General features: G+C 39.2%; 1 long non-coding RNA gene across 5 annotated transcripts in view; it reads left to right on the top strand.

The window, feature by feature from the left end:
• The window catches only part of LOC136295009 (uncharacterized), a 174,931-nt gene that overhangs the window by 6,133 nt on the left and 149,537 nt on the right, over positions 1 to 19,261 (top strand). For all 5 annotated transcript variants that reach the window (XR_010722580.1, XR_010722582.1, XR_010722583.1 and 2 more), the window contains exon 2: positions 17,356 to 17,432. This is a non-coding gene — a long non-coding RNA (uncharacterized lncRNA). The remainder of the gene's footprint in view (positions 1 to 17,355; positions 17,433 to 19,261) is intronic.

The following is a 19,261-nucleotide window of genomic DNA, read 5'->3' as shown; positions in this document are numbered from 1 at the left end:
GAGCGTGGAGGTGCCCTGCCGCAGGGCCGTGCCATACAGGGAACATTTGCCCTCGCTGCCATCCCCGCCCGTGGGCCAGGGAGAGCTAACACGGGCCCGCCTGGGAACTGCTGCCCGGGCTGCCAGAGCTGCAGGCGCTCCCCTGGGCACTGCGCTGAGGCTGGCCCCTGCCCAGGTGTGCTGGGGAGGGGAGGAGGACTCCATCTGGCCTCTTCTTTGTCTTGTGCACCCCTGGGAAAGGAAAGCATGATTTAGCTCCAAAGCATTAAACAAAAAAAACCCCTGAAAGACTATCCCTCCAGATTTGTCCAACCCTTTATGGCTTAATATAAGCATGCCGAGGATTGATGAGAAAAGGATGTCGCTCGTGTTGGTAATTACAAGTTTGTTCCTTTCAGTGTTTTTTATTCTGATTGCTCCATTTCAGCATTTAGTCTTTGTCGTAGGTATGTGCAAATGCATTCTGCTGTGTCAGGAGCTTTACTTAGCTATTCATGTGCTCATACCCTTGGTAAGATACTTATCCTTTCAGGCAGATCAAAGACACATGTTTGGTCGTTTGGAATAGGTAAGCAGGAAGAAAAAAATCTCTTAAGAGTGATGACATGGTATAACTGCTAAGTAACAAATACAGTTACATACATACATACTGTGCACGTTCCTCTAATCATTACTGTTGCCCATGACACAGAAATACTCTGCAGTTGAAATCTTTTAGTTAATTGCAATGGCTGTCAGTCAACCTGTCTTACCAATGATGTTTTTTCTATTTCAGTGATCTTCTCTCTTCTATTCAAGAGATGAGCTTCTGTCAACAGAGAGAGAAAATACAAGTTTTGGTTTAGGAAGCAATGTTTAGACCTGGGTCATGAAATTAAAATGCAGAATCCTTCCCTCTCTCCACAAAACTAAAGGCAAAAGAGCTAATAGATGATTACTGGGATTCATTTAAAACTCCATGTTTCAGTCACAGTATAAGCACGTGATGTAGTCAGTGTTGAATAGGAAATGTGGTGAGATGCAGGTGCTCTGTTTATTTGTAGATTGCAATGTGTGGATAGATAAATAAGTTTCAGTTTAGGAACAGACATTTTTGCATACTGGAGTGTTTAGAATTCAGACAGTCACGGCACTCTGACAGCCATGGGTCTGCAGGAGCAGGCCTGTGATGTGTGGAACAGATAACATTCAGCAGTGCAGAGACAAGCGAGCTCTGTGCAGTGAGGGGCTGTGTGAGCTGCAGAGCTTGTTCTGGATCAAAGCAGTATAATGCAGAGCTAGCCTGAGCTCATTAGCCTGGGCGTAATGCCATGTTAATATATCTATACTACTCCCAGGACCCAGGCTAATGGCTCAGCATGGTGCTATGCTGGGTACTCACACCAGCTGGTGCAGGGATTTCTGCATTGAATAGTGTAGACATGCCATAAGGTTTTCACACCGGCTCTGTAAGCAAGGAGAAATGGATTAAGGGAAAGATATAGCCCAAGACTTTAAAGAGCAGAGGTGTTTAAGTTTGGGTTCCTGAATCCTTGTTCATGAGAAATCCAGTGTAAATGTCATGGAAGTCAAGGACTGTCTTTGGATCAAACTCAAGAACTCCAAAGTACCTAGTAATTCCTACTGATGTGATTTTTCAACACCATTTAATTGTATTTCTGGTAAACAGGCTTGTTGAGCTAGTCAGTCAGATGCTGTGCTGCCTTTTGAATTTATCAGGAATGAAAAGTGACTGAAAGCTTCCACCCTTGTCTGGGGGATGTTTATATGAAATGTAAAAATAATGCCCTGTCTCTCCCTCAATAACAAGGAACAAGTAGCGCATGAACAAGAAGTGATTGGACTAGTTGATATTAGTTAATAATACTCTAACTGCCCATCACTGGCTGAAGATTTTTTTTTACAAAAGGTAAAAAACAGAGGCGCTAATAGTTGAGTTATATTTTTATTGATATTTTCACTGACTTGATTATCTGCACCAATCCATACTTACTAAGGCTGTAACTCTAGGTGTAAAAAAATCCCCAAAACAAACTCAAACTAGAAAAGAGATAGTTCATTTTTTAATTGTGGCTCAGATGCACTTAGGAAGTACAGGAAATTGCAGAACTGAACCTGCTGTCATGCCCAGTAGAGCCTCAGATTGCTCAGTGAAGAGTTTAGGCCCAGCAGACTCAGTGCACTATTAATTCCCAACATGGGAGGTGGTATCAACCAACTGATGTACATAGGAAATGCAAAATCTTCTAGTGGGAGTTCTGCCCAGGAACTACAAGTTCTGGCCTCAAAAGAGCAGGAGGTAGACAGTTTACATCTGAAAAGCAGTTATGTATTATTTCAGAAAAGGCCATACAGACACTAGAACTCCAGCACAAGAGATTGTTGTCACTGGGTGACAATAATAAAATGTTTATAATGTCCAGTTGAAATATAAACTAGTCTAAAATGTAATCTGGCGGGATTTCAATGAATGAGTAAGAAGGCAGAAGTGTGAGGGTCAAAACTGGGTAGAGCTATCTGTCATGGAGAGAGGAATTAAATAGTTTTTCTTTACTAAAAGTCATGATATTTTGCCTTTTTTAGCATTACTGAACACATTCTGGAGATAGATAAGAAATTAAATACCTATTTTGCCAATTTCACAGCTGAAGAGACTGAGGGAGAATGATTAAATGTTGGCTTTTCCATGTCAGTATTTTGTGTCCCACAGAAAGTCTAACCTGGGATTGTTGTGTCTGTAGTAATGCCCCAGAACTGCTCTTCTCTGTCATCAAGGTCATTGATACTGCAGTGATAAAAACCTCACTAAAAATCAAGGCTGATGTATTCCTGATTTCCACTCCTCTCACTCCAGCAGTAGTAGACTTTGGTTTAATACCTGCTTTTTTGATTCCTTGGATGATTTTCTATTCCTTGAAAATTATTGCATACACTTGTGCTTTGAACTAAATGAAAACACATAACAATAACAAATAATAACATGCAATAACATAACAATAACATAAAACATATAATAACTGTAACTGGCATCTTAAATACACTGATTTAAAATTGTCAGTTATATCTTCCAGTAGCATTTCTATGATTTTGGAAACATTGGAAGGTAAATTTCTCTTAGAAAAGTCAGTCCTGTAACACTGTTCACAGCTGAAGGAGGATGTGTGGAAATAGTACCTGCTGCAGAATGCCAGGAGGTCCTAAGGTCAAATCCCTCTTGGGAAATGGTAATAAATGGTAGCTCAGCTGCTGTGTTCTGAAAATATTTGCCAGATAAAACTGTTACCTACCCAAGAAAGATTAGAATCTTCTGTGGCACAGATGGGAGCTTGCAACTGTCTGATCTAACATGTGATTAAGTATGTACCAGGACCCAGAAAGCAGTAGCCTTAAAATGCAGCTCATGCAGCATCAACAAAATTGTATTTGCAGTCTAAACAGGGAGCTATTAAGTGGTGTTGTAACAGTGTAAATGCTCGTACTCTAGTGTGCTCCGAAGGTTGTCAGAACGTGTGCTAGGGTACTGTAAAAAGGAATAGAGAACATGGAAAGATGTTTCTGTCAAAACAGGATTCACAGTAAATATTAATCTTCCATGTGATTCTAAACTGCATTTTTGGTTGAATCTTGATGATGGCTCTCTGGTGCTTTGGAACTCACATGAAGTACTTATTGAGAGTAATATTTTTTTAAAGTCTCTGGCTGCTTGGACAATTTCTTTGTATTCCTCCCAGGCCACCTGACCTTGTTTCCATTCTGTGTAGGCTTCCTTTTTGTGTTTGAGTTTGTCCGGGAGCTCCTTGTTCATCCACACAGACCTGGCATTTTTGCCTGACTTCCTCTTTGTTGAGATGCCTCCCTCCTGAGTTTGGAAGATGTGATTCTTGAATATTAACCAACTTTCTTGGACCTCTCTTCCCTTCAGGCTTTTTTTCCATGGTACTCTTACTAGGCAGATCCCTGAAAGTGCAAAGTTTGCACTCCTGAAGTCCAGGGCAGGGAGCTTGTCGTGAGCCCTCCTCACTTCTCCCGGGATCTTGAATTCTACCATTTCATGGTCACTTCATTTTTCTTTTAATTTAAAATGTCAATATAATTTAATTTCCTTAATGCTTTATCTAGTTTCCCACTTGCAGGAATTTGTGGTGGAAATTGTGGGAGAAAGTGACCCCTGCATCAATTTTCTGTCATAGGTTTGAAAGTCATTTAGTATTGCTTCTTTGTTGGGGCAACAAAGCTCTGGAGTCATGTGATTAAAAGCAGCCTCTTTGCCAATAGACAGGCCTGTTACAAGGTGTGTTGAGGGCGGAGCAAAGCTGTTTGTTCTTTGGAAAAAACAGTTTAAGGAATGAATGTACCACTTTTCCAGTTTCAGCACACAGTCTTGTAGTGTCCTTTTCCTCAAATTTCCCATACTGTGTGTGTTAACTGATGACCCTGTGCTTTCTAACAGCAAGGATGGGTTCTAGAGTTCACCATGTGCCCAGGCAGTCTGACCACTCTAAAGCCCTATTGTAACACAAAATTACACTTTGTAAAGCCAAGAAAATGAGAGGGTGCTGCTGCTGCCCTTCTGAGAGGCACCATTGCTTCATTGCTCCCAGAGTCTGAGGGGTTGTGGCCAGCTGGCTGAGATGGCCAAAGGCTTGCGTTGTTCAAGTACGTCAGGCAAAGCTGAGTCCCATTAGTCAGTCCTGGTGCTGTGGGCAGACTCCTTTTGGGCAGAGTAGAACTTCGGTGTCCTGGAAAGTCACATCAGTGACCTCTTTTCATCTGCCATACAGCAGAGACCTGTGGGCTTGGCTAGCAAAGGGCAGAAAGAGCAGTATCTCTTTCTGGGAAAGGGGGAATGGCATCTTTTTGCCTCATGCTTCTGCCTCTTTGCTGAGAGGTGTGTGAAGAGTTACTTCTTTTTGCTCTTTAGTAGCTTTGTTTAATATTAAGAGCATTGTTTACTGCTAACAGAAGGTGTCCCTTGGAAAGGACACGTGCCTACTTCTTTGTTTGATTCTAAACAACGTGGAGAAGAAAGAGCTTTTGTGCCACGTTTTGCTGACTCAGTGTGTTCATGCTCACAGAATTAGCATCACTGCTGTTTCTGCTTGTAAAAATCTGCTGAGGTTTGGGAGAAGGTAAGCAGGGGAATGGTGAGAACAGGGGATGCAAATATTTATCCTCCTTTCCATCATGGTTTTTCATTTAAAAATTACTAAGCAGCAAATGGTTTGGCATTTCCTTTATTTTGCTCATTGGCACGTGAGTCTCAACAGTCGTGGACCAATCCTGCAAGAAGATCTCTCAGAAGTATCTGGGATGAGCCGTACTAGATGACATGCTCCAAGGAGCAATGGATCTTAGGGGCAATGGCTTTTGTCTGCTATTTAGGTAACCAACTTAGAAATAATAATAAAAAAAGACTGTGTCTAGATCATTTTGACTCCAGAATGACTGATTTCAGAATGGCTTTAGAAGCGTAATATGAATGGTAGAGAAGGGATCCCCTAGAAGACCCATCTGAAAAGCTGTAGTAAAGGAATGAGATGCAGAAGAAAACAAAGCAAAGCTGTTGGTGTTGTGAAGGGTGCCAGCAAATAAGCCTGTGGCAGATGTGTATGGGATTTTCACAGAGTGAGAGCAGTCTTCCCCTAAGTATTAGACAATTTCTGAACTGTATTTTTCCTCTGCTAGCAGGATATCATGTAAGCCATGATCAAACCTTGGTAATTCCCGTGCTCTTAGCTGGTGTTCCTTGTCCCCCTGGCAACCAAAAGAATGAACTTAATTAGCAACACTGTAAAAACACACCACTTAAAAAGAAATTAGTATTTCATTTTTCTTCTAAAAGACAAGAAATTCCTTAAATAACATAAAACTTGATAGTGATGTCAACGCAGTGATTGTCCTGGCACTGAACAAAGAGTTTTCGGGGTCATATCACCAGAAACAATGCTCACGATTTGGAGATGATGGCACTAGTTCATGTTTTTCCTGTGCCATGGGGAACTGTTACTGCAGGGGAAGCTGGCAACTCTGTTTTGTTTCCTATCCATTCTGCTGGATCACAACTATTCAACCTCAGCTGTATTTGTGTAAATATGTATATATACATTTGCATACATTTGAATCTCTTTATGCCATATGCTATTCCTAGATGTCTGAATGAATTAAAGAGAAAGAACTAATACAGAATTAAGAAGGAGTTTTAAGATTGTTTTCTATGCATATATTTAAGCCATGCAGAATTGCTTACTTGAACATATCCATTTCTAAGGTGTGCAGGGATTATTGTGAGCTATGGATATGTCGGCTGTTATAATCATATAGATGAGGTAACACAGGATGAGGGGCATTAAAAGAATTTATAGTACAAGTAGCATTATAAAATAGTCTTTGAAGATATGAAGATCTTAAATGAAGAAAAAAGGGTCTGTTTTCATACTCTAAACTTCTTAACTTGCTTACTGATATTTTAAATGTCTGATTTTTTTAAAAAAGTTTAACATATTTGGAGATTTTATGAATGTGGTCCCTCTTCCTCCCTAGTGTTGTCATGTGTTCAAACTGAAATTTTTTTATGCCTACAACTAATTAGTAGCAGAATCTGGAGACTTAGGCCTCTGTTTCATATTTCTCAGTGAGAAAGAATGGGCAATGGTAATTAAAAAAAAATCAAGTATTTTTACTTTGGATGCTTGGAAAATCATTAGCATTGTGGCAGTACTGAAGGATTTTATACTGGCAGAGCTTTCACTGAAATTTCCTTTATATGTCCAAAATACTGACAAAGAATGTGTCTGCACATGAGAGTTCACCCCAAAATGTTTCTGTTTTGGCATTTTTGCACATGAAGTTTGGAGATTTCCACATTTTTCTCCCTTACAAGAGTATTTCAGCTACATTCCCTTGTACTGCAAAGACTTTATTTCTATGCACCTCAGATAAAAGTGCACAGAAATCGTAACAGTTTTCTTCTCACTTCCTTAAATCCCATAATGAGAAGTTTTTGTATCTACTTGTAGATCTGCTAAGTTACTATATGAGGATGAGAAATCAAATCTTCAAAGGCAGAGACTTGCACAAATTCTGGACCCTTACTTTTCTCTCAGCAGGACCCTGCTGCTACAACAAGATCTGCAGTTAGTAAGAGAAAAGACAATTGTATCTGGTCTGTGCTTATCTCACTAAAGGAAGGATCTAAAACTGAAAATAAAATGTGACTTTTATTCTTTTTCTGAGCTCAAAGTTTTGGGTTATTTGGATTCAAAGGGCTTGGCTTGGCTGCTCCCAGGCTTTATAAACAATGTTAGCATCTCTATTTGGTTGCTTCCCCCCCCAGAGGCCACTGATACCCTCAAAAGGAGAATTAGCAGAGGCAGCAATTGCTATTTTGGCAGTAGTTAGTGGTCAGCAGGCAACTTAACCTGTGCTTAAAATGTAAAGTTTATTTTGGGGATTTTGGAGGGGCCTAAATGAGTTAGGCAATAAATGAAATTTGATGAGAGCTTTGTGCCAATGCTCCTGATGCTTCCTTGAAAGTTCCAGATTAGTTTACATCATTCTGGCCTCCTGGGCCAGCATGGTGATGAATCACTGTGAGAAACCAGACAGAGTTGCTGATAGGATTTCCACAGAAACCCATGTTGAGGAAATATATGCATGGTTTCATTGGCTAGCCCTCTCTGTGGCTATGTTGCCCACTCTTTAGGGAGAAAAAAATCGGGGGCACATTTCCCCTTGATAGTGAGCATATGCTGGCATGGTTGGAGATGTTTTTATATCTATGATGCTAAATAAAGATGCTCACTTGAGCATTTTGTTTTGGCTGAGTCTGCCCTTTCAGGATGCGTGTGTAACCTCTTTGTAAATTACTGAAATAAAGGAATTGCCTAATGCAAAAGATTTTCCACAAATATGAAACCCTTGGAATGTTTTCTACATCAGCCATTTCCTTTTTTGCTTGTGCAATGTGTATGGATTGTCAGCATGATGTGGTGTGTGGTAACCAATGTTTGCAGGAGGCTATTAATCTTCTTCTTACAGGCCTGTGTTCATCTAAGATTCGGGAGAGAAGTGGAATTCTGTTCAAACACTCTCAGCTTGTAATTATCTGCCCATATGGATCCTTTGCATGCACTCACAAATGTGAATCTACTTACTGTATGTGTCAGCATGTTCATCCTTCCCATACACTCTGGGTAATCAGTCAGCTCATGGATCTTGATGTGCTTTATTGATCTATTCCCTTTCTGGGGAAGGGGATTCATATTGTCCTGAGTGTGCTCAGGGTAAAGATTCTGGTGGAAACAATCAGGTCTGACCCACCACCTATGGGATTTAAATGCCTGAGGGCATGTGCTGTACTTTTAGATATGTAGATTTTGAGTTAATTTATAGATCAAGATTTCATTCTCTAACAACTTGCCAGACAGTGAAGCTTGCAGATACGTTATACTGCAGTTGAAATTTAAATAAGGGCTTAGCTGAAAAGGAGAGAACTCTTAAAGAAAAAAAAAAAATTGGAGGAAAAGTGATTTATTAAACTTTTTATTTCCACTGTCTTTGCAATTATAAACTATCACATTGTATAGTGGTTTTTTCCCTACAATGCTAATACTCCCTCTGGTATATGTAGGGTATTTTTTTTTCTATGGTGTTTAAAGTCTGAGGCTTTTAGCAGTTTAATCCAAACCAAAGCATCTATATCATGGGACTTGCCTTTAATTCTCTCTTAGATGCTTTTTTCCCTGTATGCAAAATTAGATATCATTCTGAAGGCATTCTTAATTAACATTTTTTTAATCAATGGCTGGATTCTCTGGAGGATTTTTTTTCTATGCATCATTATTTTTCTCTTTCCACAGCAACTTCACAAGCAAATTAAGTAAACAGAAACACTTTGTGGATTTTTCTTGTGACAGCCTGCAAACCTGTGAACTTTTTTTTTTTATTTTTAAGTTGAAGCTGCTAATTGTAGAACTGTATAATTAATGCGTTATCCACGACAACAAGGTTACACGGTTTGTGTTTAGCAAACATGCTTTTTCTGGAGGGTGGAAAAATACGTAGTGAAAACTTATGGAAACACTAGGCTGTTTTTTACCACTTCACGTGACAGGCAGTCTCTCAGCCATCGTTAGAGCTGTGTGCCTAATCAGACTGAAAAGTTACCCTGAAAATTGGCTGGAGCCCTGGTGTCACTGTCTGAGTCCACGGCTCAAACCTGGTGTTTTCACCTTGCAAGACAGGCCATTGCAGGCAGATATTCTCAGAACTGGAATGTTTACTCTGCTAATTGGCACATTCCTACTTAGATTTGGTAGGACATGCTGATTTGTAACATGACTCAAGAATTTACTTCTTAGTGAGTAATTGCTTCAACTTTCCTAAATCTTTCTGTTTACCAGCCTCCTTTCTTTATTGTGCCTGTCTACTGCTCATTCAGCATTTGTAATCTTCTTTCATTAGCTGGACATCCTTCTGATTATTTCACATGTTTTTCACTGTTTGAGAATTCCTTTGCTCCCTGGCCTTTTCATAAATCAACTATGCGTTGGTGTGTGCTGGAAGTGATGGAACGATTTCCTTAAAGCTTGCAGCAAATGATGTTGTATCAATGCTGACTTTGTTACTACAGTTGTGGAAACATTTTTAACAAATTGGATGATGCTTTCTGTATTCAGAATTCAATTGCAGTATGTTTTGGGACTTCTCTGCAAACTGAATGCTTGAGAGCCCCAGAAACAGTGTGACCTCTTCCACTATGAAAACCGGAAGCTTACACAAGTCTTAATGCATTTCCCAGTACAAAAAAATTATTCTAAATACCATAGATTTCACTGATTTTGTCTTTTTGACAACTTCTGTTCATGTAATTTCCCCCCCTTTACTCCTGGTCATTTAATTCTCTTGATTTTAAAAGTGTAGTGGAAGAAAAACCATATTGCAATTCTTGGATGAGTTTTGCAGTTACTGCCATTGTCCTTATGTGGTTATTGATGTCTTAGGGTTTCTTGGTGAAACACTTCTGTCACTGTTCCAGATTGAAATACCTGCAGGAAAACACTTCTGCTCTCAGGCTAAGTTTACACTGGGTTTGCTCTTTCCATGCCTCTGTGTAAGTGATGGAAGTGCTACAGGTGGCTTTGAGAGCGGAGAGATTTTTGTCTTGTCCTGACAATTTTCTAATACTTTATTCGGTTGGCTTTCCCCAGAATGACTTACCTGGTGTGTCTGTGTTCATCAGCACTTAGAGTGTGTGCAGGGAGCCACTGAGCAGCACTGTGGGAGAAGGGAAAACTTGCTCTGCTCCCTGCATAAGATTGTGTATCTATAATTCATTGCCTTTGAAAACTGTCTTATCACAGCATCGACTCCTTAGCGCTTTAATACAGGATAAGCTTATTAGAGATAATCTGTTTACTGAATGTCCTTAGCACAAAGCAATCTAGTTAACAGCATCTTTTGAAGCTTTGTCTTCTGGATATATCTTTTAAACTCATCCCTGATTATTTATCTATATCTGTTTCTTTAGATCCTGTTCTTTAGACTTGTATCTGCTTTGGCATGAAATTACAGTGTCTGCTGAATACACTGATAAACTTAATACTCTTGTGGGGAAATAAGGCAAACCCACAAAAAATGAGCTAGTCAGGGCAAATAATTTAATCTCTTCATGTTTCTTTAGGCTTCAAAATAATTTTTCTTCTCTAAAGATCTAGACTGTTATCAGACATTGCCACAATCTCCACAGTGCTCCTCACACAGCAACTTGTATATGCAGATGTTTCCCATCCAACATACTGTCCTACTTGAGGTCTGGACCACTGCTTAATTATCAAGCAGCCTTTACCCTTAATAGGGAAAGAGAATCACAAACTTACCAATAAAACCAGTGTCTGAGCATCTTAAGAAATTGTTTTCTCTGAAAGGCCCAAGTTTGGGACACAAAGATAACTGATGGCAATTTTCCTGTGATGAATTTTTCAAGTGAAGTGACTGTTTAAAAACCTGTATTAAAAAAACTGTTTAAACACTCTGTACCTCTTGCTTAACTGATCCTTTAATTGCTGAGGAGGCCTGGATGCCAAGGATGTAACCAACCTGTCAGAAACCTCCTGAGGCAATCACAGATTTTTGTGCTGCACTCAGGCTAATTTTGCTTTGGTGATTATTGTATCTGGTCAGGTCTTAGCATGTGATAAGCAGTGAAAGTGCTGCAGTTGGAGGGAATTGCATCTCAGGTGCAAGGTGTACTACATAATGCAGACTTGAAGAGTATCTTGTAGGGAAAAATCTTACAGTGTCTTGACAAGGCAAAACAAGCTCCTTGTCAAAGAGAGTTTTTATTTTTGATCTTCCTTAATCTTTTTTCCTTTTCCTCGATATTATTAGATACATGCACAAAAGCAGGTGCAAGAGACATTATGCTGGAGTTGATACTTGTGCACCAATGTGGTATTATTTCAGATTGTGTTCAAAAGCTGAACAGTAAAGGCTTTCAGTAGGAGTGACTTGCTTGGTAACATCATAGGCAAATTCCACAAAGTTCATTCTTTGTAGTGGAAAATATTATCATTGCAAGGGTAGAAAAACTTTTGTGTACATCAAGAGGAGAAAAAAAAAAAGAAAATAAACACTTCCTTGCCAATGTTTTTAGAAATGTAATGCCCATTCTTGCTGGTGTGGACTGAACATTGCTACCCCAATTAGAATACGATTGCTACGTGCTGCAGGAAAGTGGAGAAGTGTTTCCTTGCAAGCACTTTAAAGCTACTATTGAATTTCTGTAAGTCCAGAGAAATCTAGTACCTCCAGCCTGTTAAACAAGCTTCTCTATTTGGCCTCATTAATGTTTAGTCTGTTTTTTCTTGGCAAAATTACTTCAGTGACAGTCTCCACCAGATTGACACTAAAGTGTTTTCTTTACTTGCCATCTGTCTGGACTGATTGGAAAAAGTAAAGTGGGGCTTGTTTAGAAAAATACATAAGCAGTTCATTTGGCACAAAGTTTGTTATAGATGTATGAAAAGCAGCTGGGTCCAGCTCAGGAGGTTAAAAAATATGTTTTATTGCAGAGGGATGACTTTTCATGTACAAGTTCATGTACTAGATGTGTTCTTTCATTTAGCTTGCAAGAAGTGTCTAAATAAATTAGCTATGGCATTTAATTAGTTTTATTTGTGTTTTACCAGGTGAGTTATAATATTATGTGTGAATAGGGATCTGATGTTTCAAATGCCTATCAGTTTCAAGCACATTCAAAAGCACAACATTTTAAAGTAGCAGAATAGAGCTGAAAGGTGTATAAGCATTTTCTTCTACCTTAATTCAGCAAAGCACTTGAATACATCAAAGCTAGATGTTTTACTGGATAGATTCTGGTTTTTTTTTTCAGGTTTCTTTGACAGATTTGCAGCTTCTTGGCTTTTTTTTTTTTAACATTGAGAAAATTTGGCTGAAGATGGCTTGGAACAGTACTGAAATCCTGTTCACATGAATGCTTTCTCTAAAGATGTTGGTATGTGTGCCGGCAAGTACTTGTATGTGGAGAGAGCATAAGCATGATCACATGATGCTGTTTTCTTCAGCTGTATCCATTGTTTAGCTTCACCCTTAATAGTATTCAAAATGCATTATGGTGAGAGGTCAGAATCAGTCTTTAAACCAGCTCTGTCTGGCCCAGCCTTTATTCCCCTCCTCTTTTGAGCCATCCGTAGTTGTCTTCTGCTGTGTTCTTACTCTGAGACTTATGTGAGCCTCTGCCATGCTGAATGTAAAGCTGAGCAAAAAGCCATTTTTCTATGGTTTCTGAACAAGAGAGGAAGGCTGAATTCTAGTAGCAGAAAAAATAGGAAATAGAAAATTCTTTCTACTTTCTGAGGGACATTAATTCCTGGTGGGAATTGTCTACTGTGTATGTTTTGCTTCTGCTTGATCATAAAGCTCTCATTACTGTTTCTTATAAAAATTATTCAGTTTTAGGAAGGAAATTATTTTTCAGGCTCTCAGGTAGGAGGGGTCAGACCTCAGTTTTCTGTATTTCTGCTTATGGAGACTTTCACTTTGTTATTTGTAGTTTAGGGTACATAATCATTACAGGAGAATTATCAAAATAAGAATTTATTTCCCATGGGTTAAAATTCTAGTGTTGCGTCAGTGCTAAAGGCTAGTTCAATTTCTGGTTCCAGAAACAAAAGAAACTGAGTTAGCCCTTCTGAACTACAATTTTGCTTTCTCTGTGTTTCATAATCATAGACAACTCTAGGTTATAGATAGCTATAACCGTCTGAATGTGCTTTTAAATTTCAGACCCTCTAAATTTTCATATTTATATATACACTTGTTAACATCTTTAACTGAACTGGGAATATTTTGGACTGTTCTAATGTTTTTCTCTTCTGAGATTCCATTTTTGGGGCATTACTCATGTTGAGTGGTAATTCCTGACTTTGAAAATCTTTGATTTTCATAATTAGGAAGTATAGAGTGGTAAGGTGAAGGTTAGCAGTCCCCTTCTGATACAAAGATTGGCAGAAATGATGTACCTGGAAATTATTTATGAATAGGTGAATGTTTTCATTCATTAATTCAAATACTCAGCTATGTTAGACACTATCAGTCAGCGAGTTAGAGACATCTGTATAGGAATTACTGGCATAGGTTCTACCTGCATCTCCTCCATGGCTGGATTTGCAGGTGGGGTTTTTGCAAATTCTGTTGTTCAAAACCAGATGCAGCTGTTTTGATGCTTGCCAATATATTGATTTTTTTTTTCTCTTGAGACTTTGATTAACATATAATTATTTTTTCCATTGTGCTTGTTTTGCAGCATCTGTTCTATATGACATGTTTACTTTGTCTCATCTTGGTCTCTGTGGCATTTTCCCACTCAGTATTTTTCAAATATTTTCTGTTGGGTTGGATGATTCATGTTTTTGCTGGACTTTATTGGCTCAATTTACTGCTTTCACTACGGTTTGTTTTCAGTTCTAATGTAAAGGCTTATTCCTCCTTTCTTCATTAAAATTATTACTTTCAGTACATAATGTCTTTACGGATGAGTCAGTTATCTTGTCTAGATGGAGAGGCTAATTTTCTTTGAAATCTCATGTGTCCATATGGCACTTGATTTGTCTTTGTTATGCTTGTTTTCTGCTGTCGTAGTTCTACTAATGGCAGTAGAAATATATTTATATAGAATTTATATAATAGTTCTTTAGTACCGATGGCACATATTTCAGCATCTTTTGTGCATATAGTAGGTCAGGGAGGTGTATATAGAAAACCTATGGCCTGTTCTGTGTGCCAAGAACCCCCATACTATGAACTGGAATCATTCCAGCAAACTCTGACTTACCAGTTCAGATGATGTTAGCACTGTAGTTTCATGTTTGTAAATCTAGCTATTTTCATGGAGGAATTTGTAGGAATCTGCACCTTGTTCTCTCAGTGTTACTGGTCACTGAGCAGTAATAACATTGCTGCCTCTTTACACAAGCTATTGATTGTTTTGTGTGTTGATGAACTGGTTTTGACTACATATAGGAGCCTAAATTCTTTATAATAAAAAGAATATCATGCAAACACAAACCACACCAAACTAGATAAATCCAAGAGACATGATTGATTAGACTGGTAATCATGTGTGCTTTCATTTCAGAGCAGATACAAATGAATTCCTTCCTACATAGAACTTTAAAGAACAAACTCAGTTTCCCATTGTAAATCTACCAAAAGTGAGGGACACTCTTTGTGGTTTTCCTCCTTTTTGCATAAATAATTTGGTATAAACATAAACTTATGGGACAATAATACTTTTGACAGATCTAGTGTGGGTAGAGATTTTGCAATTGTTCTTCATAGTGGGCTGCTATTGAATTTCAGGCTGGTCAGGCAATGTTGAATTAAACTTGAAAGTCCTTTTGGTAGAGAAGGCAATTGTTGCTAAGTTTTCACATGATAGTTTATGAACTGAACAGACAAAGATCAGATATTTTTTGTCCAATTCATCCTTATAGTTGTGTAGTCCTGCATAATCAAGCCATGTCTCTTAGAGGATGTAGTAAAAAAAGGTTGTAAAATAACACAGGAAAAGGAGTCGTTTGGTTTCAGGAGACTGTACTGAGCACGTGGCTCCAATTTAGGTCTCATTGTATGGCATTAATGGTTCAGTAGAGATAGGAAATACCCTGCAGAGGAACTCAGATTATGTGCACTGTACTGTTTTAACTCACACAAAGACTGTCAGTAAGATCATCAGGTGTGGATTTGCCAGGTTTCCTTATACTGCTCTAATCAAACAAGTGTGGGCTTAGAAAAGATTGGCTGAACCAAAACTATTTGGGTGCTGAGGCAGTCAAGGAAAAATTCTGTTTTCTGAAATACTTTCTCAAGAAAGGACCATCTTCTTTAGGCAGTAAATTCACCTTCCTCAGTTCTGGCATAGAGTTCTTGGTTCCTTAAAAACATTTTGGCACCTATATTCAGCTGTGAAAGACCAGGAGCAGGAACTCAAGAAGCAGACTGGAGGCAGTGGATGGTATGGCCCTGTGCCTTTATCTCATAAGGTTCATCTTGGTCAAAACTAGTTTGCATTCTAGTTTTTTAGCCCTGGAAAACAGAGACTGGAGAAATCTTCTTTTACAGAAAGTTGTTCTGTTTTTTTTCCCATGCAGCTTTGAAAATCCAGCTGCAATTTCTTGCAGTTCATCCAGATCTCGCAGTGCAATTTGTGTCATGACAAAACCCCTGCAGCTGGTGTTGTGTACTGATGCCGACTGAGGGGGTTGGTAGACACGCTGTCTGTAGTGAGTGAGGAATGAGCAGGGATGGGTGCTGCAAACTCAGTACCAAACTTACCCTGTGGTTTCAGTGCTGGTGAAGGCTGTGGTTGCTGGAGATGTTTAGGGGAACTAAGTGCTGGTTCTCATCTCTAAACCAGTCTGTTGGTGTCATACCAACCTAACCCAGTGGTGCTGAAATTTGCAGCAGGAGTGATTCCAAATGAGGTACTGCTCTCACAGACCGGCTACCACTTACCTCAGTGCTCATGTGCTGGATGGAGAGAACGGTAACAGTCCAGTACATCATTTGACAGGTTTTCATTCTTGTGTTTACTTCCCATTCAACACTGGAATATTACCACCTCCCTACAGATGTTGTCAGACCTTCTTCCATGAGTTTGGGAGGTGTTTTGCTTCTTCCTTATCAAGTGAGAATGATGACTTTTTAATTCCTTCAGTATTTGAAATGTATCTGTGATGCATGAGCTGATGCTTTTAGGGCTCAAGGAATTTTTGGACTTTCTGGTATCCTTTTCCCCCCAAAATTTTGCTTGCCCCATGGGTGAAATCTGAGACTCATAAGAAAAACTAAGAGGGAAATAAAGAAGCCAAATTCCCATGAATACATTTTATAGATAGGGAAACAAAGGAACAGGAGACCACACAGTAGTTTCATATCCAAGCCAGGAGAAGCTTCAGATGATCCAACTTGTGCTTTAGTTATGAGAAAACACTATCTTCCTCCTTAATTCCTTAGCTGGTTAAAGCTCCTTCTCTGTCCTGGAGTGAAATTTCCACGTACCGAGCTTCTGAGAATCACCACTCTGGGGATTGCTGTTAACTCCAAAATGTGTTATTTGCACATTGAAGTACTTAACTAAGGAGCTTTTCTTTTTCCAGTTGCAGTCACTGGAGGCTTGATGGTAATAGAGCTGTCTTCTGCTCTCTGCCAAGTTGATTTTCCAAAAGAAATATCTGAATGAGGAAACAATGACTAAAGAGGATATGTGAACTGTCTAGCACACTGCAAAGGTCCACATATTAAGAAGAGCGAGGACTTTTGGATGGCTGAAGGGTGCTTTATTATGACTAGATTCATTCTTCGTGAAATTGAGGGAAAAGAAAGAAAGAGATTGGCTATCAAGAAACACTTTGAGAAGGGATTTGGTGAAAGTCTCATGACCTGAATGGTTCTAAAGGACAGAAAATCTTGGGAGTGACTCTCCATTGATGTGCCATGCACTTTATAACCAAAGAGGTATTTTCTATCTGCCTACTTTTTAAAAAACTGATTCTGTGTTCAGCATCAAATTCATGTGTTAGTGTCAGGCTTAAAAAAAAATGGGCATAATTTCAAGGCTGTTGGAAAAAAGAGGCAAAAAATGTTTTGAAACTGGAGGTGGTGGGAAGCTCTGAGGGGAGAGCTGAAGGTGGGGCTCAGCCCTACTTTCACACCTGCTTTCCAAAGTCCCGATGACAGTTTGCAAAGGCCCGAGAGCCTTGATTGCCCTGATGAGCCCCACCTGGGGGGCTCAGGAGCCCTATTTAAACCCAAACTCTTTCTCTTCTCACACAGTGCTTTTGCAGTGCCTCGTCTACTCCATCCCTGCTACTGGGACAGGAAACAGCTCTTTTGTGAGGAGAACATTGGTGGTGAGTCAGCTTTAGTACTGTTTTCGTATCACAGTTTTAATTTGAAACTTTTCGTTTTGTTGTTTTTTTGTAATTTATCTTGTTAAATTAGTTTACATCCATACAGAAGAAGTGATCTTTAGGCCAAATTGTTTGAATGCTCAGGAAGAAAATTGGATACCTCACAGAGGAGAGACATAAATTTGTGCTATCTGCCAAGTTTCAGGCTCAGCTAGAGAGTTAAAAAGTCAGCCAACTGGGCTAAACCATAACCTGTGATAAACTCTGGCCTTCCATGGAGATTGCTCTGTTTTGCTTAGTTTGGTGTGAAATCACCTCAAAGTAGCTTGGAGTTAAGGTCTCATATCTTCTCCTTTTCCTCTGTCTAATGCTTACTACACTGTGAGACTTGGAAGTTTTTGTTTTGATTGGACAATATGTAGAATGAAAAATAGCTTTCTAAAGTGAGTGTCCTTCCTTGCTCCTTCAAGAGCCTTTTCCCAGTCCTTAGTACTTTTAACAGCCATGCTGGGGTCAGTGGCAACGTTTGAAACCCACACAGGTTGTAATGTTTGAAACAGTTTGGCTGTAGTGCCTCAAGCTCCACCTGTGTTCTAATTTGGGGATTAAAAGCAGCTGTGAGAGATGGTCAGGTGTGCTGCAACCAGAGGGGCTGGAGGAGCTTGACTCCAAGCTGCTGTGGAAAAGAGATGCTTTCAAAACTGTGCTGGAACTTGGGCATTGCTTTACCAGGTAGCAGTTTTTCCTGTGTCAAATGACACTTAATGCATATTGTACTGTGGGTGACTGTACTGTGCATAAGTGCACACTTCTTTTAACTGGCACTGGCAAAGGTGTTGAACTGTTTGTTGGGATTTTGGCTTGTTATTCACAGATATTATTGGTTAATTTAATAGCCTGTACAAGTTGTCAAAGTCAGGTTGAAGATTCTCAGGTTTCCATGAGATTTTTCTGTCAATAAAGGTACTAGAACCTGGTCCTTGGCCAGTATTTTACAAGGATTAGAGCAGTAAAAATGAAAGGAATCTTGTTAATCTGCCTAAACAGTTCCTGCAGATATTTGAGTTGTGGGGAATAGAGGTGGATTTACTTGTTAGTTGCTTTTGAGAGAGACATATTTGAGAAAAGACACTTTTGTGTTCTATGCAGCTTGTTGCAAAACTTGATTATATAATAATACTACAGTACACCAGTAACAAAATGTTGATAGAAAATACTGACAACTTCCAGTGAAGAATTTCACAGGGAGGTAAAAATCACTGTTATAACACATAAAAGGAAGATTGAGAAATGGAATAAATTAGTGAAAACATGGCCTGGTAGTGTTTTAAGGGAAGAGGCAGGGTATTAAGTGCATCACGCAAAGGGGACCGCATGCAAGTGCAAGCCCCAGGAAATTAATGGAGTCTTACCAGGTCAAGACCCACCTAATACAAATGCATTTGAAGTCTTTGAACACACAAGGTTTTTTTCTGCCATCTAACTATTTCTTCTATTAGTATCAGCATAACTGGAATTCCTCGTAGTATTTGTTCAGTGCTCATTTCATCCTTTAATAAAAGGATCTGTCTTTCTAAAGATAAGCTTATTTTTCCACCCCAAAGAGAAAAGCAAGAATGCTTGACAGCTCCTTTCTTTCTTTCCTCTACTCACTATGCAGCAAATAATCAATCTTGGCTGAATGACATTTTAGAGAAATTACAGTCGTAAATGTGTCAGTACTTAAGAAAAGTGTAAAATGCCCCTTGCATTTTCATGGGTGGGAAATCAGAATTTAGCTAAATATACACGTGGCTGAAGAAAGCATAGAAATAAAAAGGATCTTGTAA

This window comes from Chamaea fasciata, unplaced genomic scaffold (assembly GCF_029207755.1).
Source record: "Chamaea fasciata isolate MVZ Bird 193981 ecotype frontalis unplaced genomic scaffold, bChaFas1.0.hap1 SCAF_11, whole genome shotgun sequence".
In the NCBI taxonomy this organism is placed as follows: Eukaryota; Metazoa; Chordata; class Aves; order Passeriformes; family Sylviidae; genus Chamaea; species Chamaea fasciata.
The sequence above is the reverse complement of the archived record's forward strand: the minus strand, read 5'-3'. Positions and strand labels throughout refer to the sequence as shown.